The sequence below is a fragment of the Notolepis coatsorum genome (genome assembly GCF_963971535.1).
Source record: "Notolepis coatsorum genome assembly, chromosome: 13".
Lineage (NCBI taxonomy): Eukaryota > Metazoa > Chordata > Actinopteri > Aulopiformes > Paralepididae > Notolepis > Notolepis coatsorum.
In genome coordinates this window covers 111,952,580-111,964,730 of record NC_140177.1, presented here as the reverse complement: position 1 = coordinate 111,964,730, position 12,151 = coordinate 111,952,580, and positions in this window count along the sequence as shown.

The window sequence follows — 12,151 nt, the reverse complement described above, 5'->3', positions numbered from 1 at the left end:
ACCACAGAGACCACCGCTCACCCGCAGAGAGAGCGCCACCTACCAAGCCACCTACGTGACCTCGAAGTGGGATATGAACCTGAATTCAGTACTCGGATCAGTCAGTACTCGGACCAGTCAGTACTTGGATCAGTCAGTACTCGGATCAGTCAGTACTCGGATCAGTCAGTACTCGGACCAGTCAGTACTCGGATCAGTCAGTACTCGGATCAGTCAATTCCTAGACCCACCATAAGGTCAGGTGTCGGCTCCCATCGTTCATACCCGGCGAGCGAAGCAAGGGCTCCGTATGAAGGTAGTAGGTCCTCACATCTGTCAATTCCGAGACCCTCCATAAGGTCAGGTGTTGGCTCCCATCGTTCATCTGGGAGTGTACACCGACCACATGCTCTCTCACCAGTCCAGGAAGCTATCCTTCAGGAGTACATCCACTCCCTGGAGCTTGAGGAGCTACAGCGCCAGGTAAAAGAAGACTACGACGCCAACCTGGAGTGCCAACGCTTACAACGCCTAGAGCAGGAAGCACAAGATGCACAAGATGCACGGGAAGCTATCGTTAAACGCCTGGACAGGCAGAGGCGGCCTAAGAAGAAGGAGAAGGAACTTCAAGTAGCCAAACTGGTCACCTCACTTCAAGAGTCAAAGATGAGGGCTCTTGTACGTGCAGCAGCATCTGAGCCGACCTATCCACCGCCTGGACAACAGCACCACGTAGTGGCACCTGTGCCTCTAGCCCTTCCTACCGTACCACAGTACATGCATCCCCTGCCGGCTAATCCAGCCGCCATCACTCCAGTGATACACCATCCAGCACAGGTGACGCCTCGCTCTGCTGCTCCCCCTGTGTCATGGTACCCAGCTCCCAACATGCCTGGTTCAATTGAGCAACCTACAATCTCACACGGGCCCCCTGTAGCTACACACAGTACCCAGAGTCCTACCTATGGTGCGACCATCCCTAGTACTCAACCCAGTACTCAACCCAGTACTCAACTCAGTACCCAACCTAGTACTCAACCCAGTACTCAACCCAGTACTCAACTCAGTACCCAACTTAGTACTCAACTCAGTACCCAACCTAGTACTCAACTCAGTACCCAACCTAGTACTCAACTCAGTACCCAACCTAGTACTCAACTCAGTACCCAACCTAGTACTCAACTCAGTACCCAACCTAGTACTCAACTCAGTACCCAACCTAGTACTCAACTCAGTACCCAACCTAGTACTCAACTCAGTACCCAACCTAGTACTCAACTCAGTACCCAACCCAGTACTCAACTCAGTACCCAACCTAGTACTCAACTCAGTACCCAACCTAGTACTCAACTCAGTACCCAACCTAGTACTCAACTCAGTACCCAACCTAGTACTCAACTCAGTACCCAACCTAGTACTCAACTCAGTACCCAACCTAGTACTCAACTCAGTACCCAACCTAGTACTCAACTCAGTACCCAACCTAGTACTCAACTCAGTACCCAACCTAGTACTCAACTCAGTACCCAACCCAGTACTCAACTCAGTACCCAACCTAGTACTCAACCCAGTACCCAACCTAGTACTCAACTCAGTACCCAACCTAGTACTCAACCTAGTACTCAACCTAGTACTCAGCCTAGTACTCAGCCTAGTACTCAACCTAGCACCCAGCCTAGTACTCAACCTAGTACTCAACCTAGTACTCAGCCTAGTACTCAACCTAGTACTCAACCTAGTACTCAACCTAGTACTCAGCCTAGTACTCAACCTAGCACCCAGCCCAGTACTCGACTAACTCAACCTAGGAACTCTCCCAGTCCTCCGCTCCCTGCCGTTGAAGACGATCTTGTCCAAGCAACAGTCAGGTCCCTTCACGGTGCGGCTGATGCCCAGACCACTGATCAGCCTTATGAAGCAGCCGACTTCCTCAACGCTGAGAAGGTCCTCCTTAAACGAACCCAGCTGGACTCATTCCCAGAGGAGATCAAGGCCCTCAAGTCTGACCGACCTCTTCCCCCAGACAGTCATTTGGGCTCTCTATCTCCAGAGTATGACAAGGCTACCTGTCTCCTCAGAGTAGGCGGTAGGCCGCACAGGGCCGAGAACTTGGAGATGGATGACACTCACCCAATCGTCTTGGATCCACATCACCCCCTGACAAAGCTGATCATCCAAGATTATGATCAAACTCTTCTCCACCCCGGGCCTGAGAGGGTATTCGTTGATCTTCAATCCCGATTCTGGGTTCTACGTGGAAGAGAAGCAATCCGCAAGCATCAGCACACCTGCCGAGAACGACATCTGCGGCGAGCAAAGCCCGACATGCCTAAAATGGCCGCCCTTCCGCCCTGTCGCCTGCACCTTTACAAGCCCCCATTCTATTCCACCAGAGTAGACTGTTTTGGGCCATCTTACACCAAGATAGGGCCCCGGAGAGGCAGAAGTGGAGGAAGGACGGCAAGAAACAGTCGTTCGGCCAGGTGGCCCTCATCGTGGACCCGCAGCTTCCTCGGGCACTCTGGCCCATTGGGAAGGTCACTCAGACGTACCCTGGAACTGACGGGCGCATCCGCACCGCAGCTGTCCAGGTGAAGGACAGAACATACCTGCGCCCTGTGTCCCGGCCGGTGCAGCTTCCGAGTCTCCCGGATACAGAGGACCCCTGAGACTTTCCTGTTTAGTTCAAAAGGTCTAAGTACACTTTTGGGTGCGGCTGTGTAGGAAAGCCCTGCTAATAAGACTACTTTGTTCTGTAATAGCCCTTTAATATGTTGTTGTTGACAGGAAAGGGTAATTGATTTATGCCAGTGTATTCGTTCAGCGTGATGTGCTAGTGTTGCACTCTAGTCTTCTGATAACGTTACTGGCCCTTTAAGAGTTTCTCCGTCGGAACGTGTGCACAAGCTGTTCTCTGTGCTGCTGCCCGAGGTGCGGCTGTTGCAGCAGTAAGATCTTTCCCTTTGAGGAACGTGTGCGTAAATGACACGTGAGTACGGTACCTATGTTTAGTCCTGCCTAATTCATCCCTTCAGCTTACTCTACTTTTATAGTGTGTCTCCGCTGATCCATTCCTGTTGACGTTGTTCCCTCTGTTATTGAAACACTGCACCGTTAGCTTAGCTACACGTTAGCCAACATAGGTTCCCTCTGCTATGATATGCTGCCTGCTAGTGATGCTGCGTGGTTAGCTTAGCCGCACGTGAGCTAGCCTAGGCTATATAACTCACTCACTACTCCTAGTGAATTGAATGTATCTTACACCTGGTTTACAGTCCGCCTACCTATACTGTTTACATGCACTGCATGAGTAATCCCCCTGCATAGGCTATGTAGGTTATATCTAATAACTCCGGTTAAGTGAATGTCTTGGCTACTAGTTGCACTGTATTGCTAATGAATATTATTGCAGCTATATACCACATGTTTATGACATTATGTTTATGTGCGCCACTACTGTGTTTACTAATGTATACTGTATTGTATTCCTTTGTGTTTACTAATGTATACTGTACTGTATTCCCTTGTAGACAACCACACACACCTTTCTGTTCCCAAATACAACCAATACCTGCAGCACGCCTCTGTGTAATTCTTTAATCGGAGTTACAACGCCATAGTGTCCGCCAGCTCTATCAAACGCAACCCGTGGAGGCCCTAGCCCTCCGTTTCATGGTCCTTCGAGCCGGATAGAGCTCCTCCAAGACGCTATGGCAGACCAGGACACCACAGAGACCACCGCTCACCCGCAGAGAGAGCGCCACCTACCAAGCCACCTACGTGACCTCGAAGTGGGATATGAACCTGAATTCAGTACTCGGATCAGTCAGTACTCGGACCAGTCAGTACTCGGATCAGTCAGTACTCGGATCAGTCAGTACTCGGATCAGTCAGTACTCGGACCAGTCAGTACTCGGATCAGTCAGTACTCAGATCAGTCAATTCCTAGACCCACCATAAGGTCAGGTGTCGGCTCCCATCGTTCATACCCGGCGAGCGAAGCAAGGGCTCCGTATGAAGGTAGTAGGTCCTCACATCTGTCAATTCCGAGACCCTCCATAAGGTCAGGTGTTGGCTCCCATCGTTCATCTGGGAGTGTACACCGACCACATGCTCTCTCACCAGTCCAGGAAGCTATCCTTCAGGAGTACATCCACTCCCTGGAGCTTGAGGAGCTACAGCGCCAGGTAAAAGAAGACTACGACGCCAACCTGGAGTGCCAACGCTTACAACGCCTAGAGCAGGAAGCACAAGATGCACAAGATGCACGGGAAGCTATCGTTAAACGCCTGGACAGGCAGAGGCGGCCTAAGAAGAAGGAGAAGGAACTTCAAGTAGCCAAACTGGTCACCTCACTTCAAGAGTCAAAGATGAGGGCTCTTGTACGTGCAGCAGCATCTGAGCCGACCTATCCACCGCCTGGACAACAGCACCACGTAGTGGCACCTGTGCCTCTAGCCCTTCCTACCGTACCACAGTACATGCATCCCCTGCCGGCTAATCCAGCCGCCATCACTCCAGTGATACACCATCCAGCACAGGTGACGCCTCGCTCTGCTGCTCCCCCTGTGTCATGGTACCCAGCTCCCAACATGCCTGGTTCAATTGAGCAACCTACAATCTCACACGGGCCCCCTGTAGCTACACACAGTACCCAGAGTCCTACCTATGGTGCGACCATCCCTAGTACTCAACCCAGTACTCAACCCAGTACTCAACTCAGTACCCAACCTAGTACTCAACCCAGTACTCAACCCAGTACTCAACTCAGTACCCAACTTAGTACTCAACTCAGTACCCAACCTAGTACTCAACTCAGTACCCAACCTAGTACTCAACTCAGTACCCAACCTAGTACTCAACTCAGTACCCAACCTAGTACTCAACTCAGTACCCAACCTAGTACTCAACTCAGTACACAACCTAGTACTCAACTCAGTACTCAACCTAGTACTCAACTCAGTACCCAACCTAGTACTCAACTCAGTACCCAACCCAGTACTCAACTCAGTACCCAACCTAGTACTCAACTCAGTACCCAACCTAGTACTCAACTCAGTACCCAACCTAGTACTCAACTCAGTACCCAACCTAGTACTCAACTCAGTACCCAACCTAGTACTCAACTCAGTACCCAACCTAGTACTCAACTCAGTACCCAACCTAGTACTCAACTCAGTACCCAACCTAGTACTCAACTCAGTACCCAACCTAGTACTCAACTCAGTACCCAACCTAGTACTCAACTCAGTACCCAACCCAGTACTCAACTCAGTACCCAACCTAGTACTCAACCCAGTACCCAACCTAGTACTCAACTCAGTACCCAACCTAGTACTCAACCTAGTACTCAACCTAGTACTCAGCCTAGTACTCAGCCTAGTACTCAACCTAGCACCCAGCCTAGTACTCAACCTAGTACTCAACCTAGTACTCAGCCTAGTACTCAACCTAGTACTCAACCTAGTACTCAACCTAGTACTCAGCCTAGTACTCAACCTAGCACCCAGCCCAGTACTCGACTAACTCAACCTAGGAACTCTCCCAGTCCTCCGCTCCCTGCCGTTGAAGACGATCTCGTCCAAGCAACAGTCAGGTCCCTTCACGGTGCGGCTGATGCCCAGACCACTGATCAGCCTTATGAAGCAGCCGACTTCCTCAACGCTGAGAAGGTCCTCCTTAAACGAACCCAGCTGGACTCATTCCCAGAGGAGATCAAGGCCCTCAAGTCTGACCGACCTCTTCCCCCAGACAGTCGTTTGGGCTCTCTATCTCCAGAGTATGACAAGGCTACCTGTCTCCTCAGAGTAGGCGGTAGGCCGCACAGGGCCGAGAACTTGGAGATGGATGACACTCACCCAATCGTCTTGGATCCACATCACCCCCTGACAAAGCTGATCATCCAAGATTATGATCAAACTCTTCTCCACCCCGGGCCTGAGAGGGTATTCGTTGATCTTCAATCCCGATTCTGGGTTCTACGTGGAAGAGAAGCAATCCGCAAGCATCAGCACACCTGCCGAGAACGACATCTGCGGCGAGCAAAGCCCGACATGCCTAAAATGGCCGCCCTTCCGCCCTGTCGCCTGCACCTCTACAAGCCCCCATTCTATTCCACCAGAGTAGACTGTTTTGGGCCATCTTACACCAAGATAGGGCCCCGGAGAGGCAGAAGTGGAGGAAGGACGGCAAGAAACAGTCGTTCGGCCAGGTGGCCCTCATCGTGGACCCGCGGCTTCCTCGGGCACTCTGGCCCATTGGGAAGGTCACTCAGACGTACCCTGGAACTGACGGGCGCATCCGCACCGCAGCTGTCCAGGTGAAGGACAGAACATACCTGCGCCCTGTGTCCCGGCCGGTGCAGCTTCCGAGTCTCCCGGATACAGAGGACCCCTGAGACTTTCCTGTTTAGTTCAAAAGGTCTAAGTAGACTTTTGGGTGCGGCTGTGTAGGAAAGCCCTGCTAATAAGACTACTTTGTTCTGTAATAGCCCTTTAATATGTTGTTGTTGACAGGAAAGGGTAATTGATTTATGCCAGTGTATTCGTTCAGCGTGATGTGCTAGTGTTGCACTCTAGTCTTCTGATAACGTTACTGGCCCTTTAAGAGTTTCTCCGTCGGAACGTGTGCACAAGCTGTTCTCTGTGCTGCTGCCCGAGGTGCGGCTGTTGCAGCAGTAAGATCTTTCCCTTTGAGGAACGTGTGCGTAAATGACACGTGAGTACGGTACCTATGTTTAGTCCTGCCTAATTCATCCCTTCAGCTTACTCTACTTTTATAGTGTGTCTCCGCTGATCCATTCCTGTTGACGTTGTTCCCTCTGTTATTGAAACACTGCGCCGTTAGCTTAGCTACACGTTAGCCAACCTAGGTTCCCTCTGCTATGATATGCTGCCTGCTAGTGATGCTGCGTGGTTAGCTTAGCCGCACGTGAGCTAGCCTAGGCTATATAACTCACTCACTACTCCTAGTGAATTGAATGTATCTTACACCTGGTTTACAGTCCGCCTACCTATACTGTTTACATGCACTGCATGAGTAATCCCCCTGCATAGGCTATGTAGGTTATATCTAATAACTCCGGTTAAGTGAATGTCTTGGCTACTAGTTGCACTGTATTGCTAATGAATATTATTGCAGCTATATACCACATGTTTATGACATTATGTTTATGTGCGCCACTACTGTGTTTACTAATGTATACTGTATTGTATTCCTTTGTGTTTACTAATGTATACTGTACTGTATTCCCTTGTAGACAACCACACACACCTTTCTGTTCCCAAATACAACCAATACCTGCAGCACGCCTCTGTGTAATTCTTTAATCGGAGTTACAACGCCATAGTGTCCGCCAGCTCTATCAAACGCAACCCGTGGAGGCCCTAGCCCTCCGTTTCAATCTTTCATATTAGGTCTGGAGTTGCCCTCATTAAAAACTGATTTGGAGTCTTTGGGTAAAGGAGTAACCTTAGCCTCCTTCCATCTCTTTGGACATAGTCCCACTTGTATACATCTATTAATAATATGACACACTGGACCAGTGGCGGACTGGGACACAAATTCAGCCCGGGACATTCAGACGCACCAGCCCACACACCGGCCCACGCACCGGCCCACGCACCGGCCCCGAAACCGGCCCACACAACGGGCGTTATGAAACACTTGTCCAGTATTAAACAACCCAAGGCTGTGGCTAAGGAGTCAACATCAGGGAGACCAAATCTACACACCGCCCCTAGATGTGCACTCATGCACAGTGCACACACACACACACACACACAGACACACACATACATATACCGTTACTTCCCGTCATTGGCATATGTTTTCTTTTTACTAACATCTTAGTGCCTCATTAGCCTAGGGATTAAGGATACATGAAGTATTAACTACACCATAATAATATTGAGGTTTTGATCCATAGAAAGTAGGGATGTCCGATATTATCGGCCTACCGATATTATCGGCCGATATCGGCATTAAAATGTGATATCGAAAAATATCGGTATCGGTTTTAAAGAAATAATATTTTATTTACATTTCTATAACCTTTATTTAGCCAGGCAAGCAAGTAAGAACCAATTCTGATTTTATTTATTGTCAAAAGTATGCATAATGTTGTGTTAATTCCACAACAAGAGATATGTAATGTTAATTACCTGAAATTATTCCATTTCTTGGGGCGGGAAACCCTGCATATATCGGTATCGGTTGATATCGGTTGATATCGGTATCGGAAATTAAGAGTTGGACAATATCGGTATATCGGTATCGGTAAAAAAGCCAATATCGAGCATCCCTAATAGAAAGGTCTGTGTTACACAATTTCAGTTAGATTGGATTTATTGTCCTTTAATTTGGCACTCATGACATTAGTTGCTTGCCGTTTAATCAACATTGAAAGACCCCCCACTTCCTCCCAGACACCGATTCCAAGAGCCTGTTTTCTCTCTCTCTCTCTCTCTCTCTCTCTCTCTCTCTCTCTCTCTCTCTCTCTCTCTCTCTCTCTCTCTCTCTCTCTCTCTCTCTCTCTCTCTCTCTCTCTCTCTCTCTCTCTCTCTATGTATGTGTCTCTCTGTGTGTGTGTGTCTCTCTCTCTCTGTCTCTCCCTCTCTCTGTGTGTCTCTCTCTCTGTGTCTCTCTCTCTCTGTCTCTCTCTCTGTCTCTCTCTCTGTGTGTCTGTCTGTCTGTCTGGACTGGGCTCTCTCTCTCCCCTCAGGGTCAGCTGTGCTGGACTGGGCGCTCTCTCTCCCCTCAGGGTCAGCTGTGCTGGATTGGGCGCTCTCTCTTTCCTCAGAGTCAACTGCATAAGAAGAACATCAGCAATCAATAATAATGGCTTGAATTCATACAGCGTTTTTCAGCCTTTTGAAAACACCCAAAGTAGTAGTAGTAGTAGTAGTAGTAGTAGTTTATTCAGTCATCATCTCACACAATACAATATACCCCATCATTTAACAATATTTGATTTTACAGTGACTGAAAAGGTACAGACTGAAGCATAATGCTTATATATGCCTGTCCTATATTCTTAACAAAAATTAAAAAAATTGGCGGCTACGTGGCGTAGTGGGCAAGGCGCTCGCCACAAATACTGGAGACGCTGGGCTCGCCTGTTCGAGCCCAGCGCTCCACATTGCTTTCAGTTTAGCTGGTCGTTCATACTAATACACATTGGCCGTATTAGGGGGTGGGAAACTGAAGGGTGGGGATTGGGCGTTGTGGACAGCGACTCCTACAGGTCGGTTGGTGTGCCTGCGCAGTAGAATCAGGAAGTGTCGGGGGCAGCGTGAGCCTCCCACGCGTTACTCCTCGCCACTGAGAGATCGAGCTGCGCAGGTGAAAAGATGCGACTGCTGTTATCTCAAGTACCGGAGGGGACTTGTGCTATGTATGACTTAGTCCACATTGCAGCCGGCTTGTGGGAGGCAAGAAACAGCGTTCGTGACAGGGGAGGGTTGAATTGGATGATACGAAATTGGGATGGGAGAAAATGTAGAAAATGGGAGAAAAAGTGGATAAAAAAAAACAAAAATAAAAAAAATTAAGACTCCAAAACAGTATTCTAAAAGAAAATAGCAAAAGAAAACAATATTATTCACCCCTGTAGTTTTCAAAAATAGCTTTACAAATTTTTCTTAAAAACCAAAAGCGAATTACTCATTCTTAACTGTATATCAGCATTGTTCCACAAAGCGCTTCACAGAAACCATCAAGCATTCACACTCACACAGTCATACACTACTGGTGGTTGTGAGCAGCATCAGCAAACACAGCTGCCCTGTGGCAGACTGACGGAATCATGTCTGCTAATCAGCGCCAACCACCATCAACAACCTTCATAAATACATTCAACATTAATGGAATAGGCTAACTACCAACTTAGCTGTAGCAGTTAGCTGTTATATGCAATCACATATGTTTAACTACGGGGTAGTAGTTGACCTAGTTGTTAGCTTAAGCTAGTTAGCTGTGGTTATTTACAAACATGTAGATGAGACTAATCATATACAGATCGAGAACATGGCTAACAGTTGGGAATTCTAAGGTACATCTTATTTAAGCATGTAAAATGGCAACGAATCAATTCAATCAATTAGATTACCAATATTATATCAACATGAAAATTTGGAAGGGAACATAATAGTATTTTATTTTAGTATTTACTATTATAATATTAGTAGCCGATTAATTTGCAGCCCGTCCTAGGTTCTGATTGGCTCTCTAGGTTAGCACTTTAGCTTCTGATGCTGTGGTGGGCACTAGTCCTAACATTGCTAACTAAACTTTTAGTCAGAGAAAAAACGTCACGAGTCACAACTATTTACGTCCACGTGCTGTAAGGAATCAGGAATACGGAAAGCACATTGTCTTGAAATCACTGCAAGAGCTAGTATAGGCTAGCTAGCCCTCATGAACCGGCAGACACCAACAGTAGAATATGCACTAGGCTACTGCATGCACCTGTCATGTTACTGTTGGTTCCTTCCACTTCATCATCATTAGCAGCAACAGCGGGTAAACATGTCTGTAATTTTAGAACATTGTTCTGCGTCTTTTACTAGCAATTTTAGTTTTTTAATTCTAGCTTTTTCAGCTCCACCCTTTCTTTTTTTGCATTCTCCATTTCTGCGCTTCTAGGCCTACTCGCGGTTGGGAGGAAACGTGAATCTCATTCACTGATGTCTCATGTCTCATTCAAGACTGGCTAACAAAAGCATGTCTTTCACTTAACACCAAGAAAACAGTGTGTATGATGTTCACAAAGTCACCAGTAGAGGTCACTCACTCTAATGTGTTTCTGGGAGAGGCGGAGCTGGACATTGTACATTAATTCAAGTATCTTGGGGTCACATTGGACTCTACATTGACCTTCAAAAAGTCATGTGAAGAAAGTGACAAACAGTCAAGTTTAACATCGAAAACTTCAGGCAGATCAGGCCCTGCCTGCCAGTTAATGCTGCAAGGATGTTTCTGCATTCAATGATTTTATCACACATCGAGTAGGCCTACTGTTTTATCAACTGGTCTCTTTTATATGTCACTACTCTTACACCAATATAATTACTCTACAAAAAAGCCATAAAAGTATTTGATAGGAAACCAATTTCATTTCATCACTGTAATGTTTTAGAAAAACATAACATGCTAAGTTTCGAGAATTTCCAAGTTTTCAAATATACTTGCTTCATGTACAAGGTTCTGCATGGACTTGCCCCTCCCCCATTGAATGAGTTCATCCAACAGAAAGCAGACACTGGCATTACCACCAGGGCCATCAGTAGAGGGGACTGTAAGTTGCCTTTTCGGTATACTACCATTGCAAAAACTGTGTTCTCTGTTAAAAGTGGTAACTACTGGAATAGCCTGCCAGTTGTGATTAGAGAGTGCCCTACATACTCCATGTTCAAGACCCATCTTAAACTGCATCTTAAGGCAAACCAGAACTGTGATCATTTTTAATCTGATTTAGTTTATGCAACTTGTTTATTGTTTTATTGCCGGCCCACACACTGGCCCACACACCGGCCCACATAATGGCCCACACACCGGCCCACATATGGCCCACACACTGGCCCACACACTACACCGGCTCACACACTACACCGGCCCACACACCGGCCCACATTAGTGGCCCACACACTGGCCCACACACTGGCCCACACACCGGCCCACACACTGGCCCACATACTGGCCCACACACCGGCCCACACACCGGCCCACATACTGGCCCACACACCGGCCCACACACTGGCCCACATTAGTGGCCCACACACCGACTCACACACTGGCCCACACACCGGCCCACAGACTGGCCCACATACTGGCCCACACACCGGCCCACACACCGGCCCACATACTGGCCCACACACCGGTCCACACACTGGCCCACACACCGGCCCACATTAGTGGCCCACACACCGACTCACACACTGGCCCACACACCGGCCCACACACTGGCCCACATTAGTGGCCCACACACCGACTCACACACTGGCCCACACACTGGCCCACACACTGGCCCACACATCGGCCCACATTAGTGGCCCACACACTGGCCCACACACTGGCCCAAAAAAAAAAGTAAAAAAAAAAAAAAAAAAAACTAATTTTTTTTTTTTTTTTTTTTTTTGGACCAGCCCACTTTGGTCCCGGCCCATCGGGATTC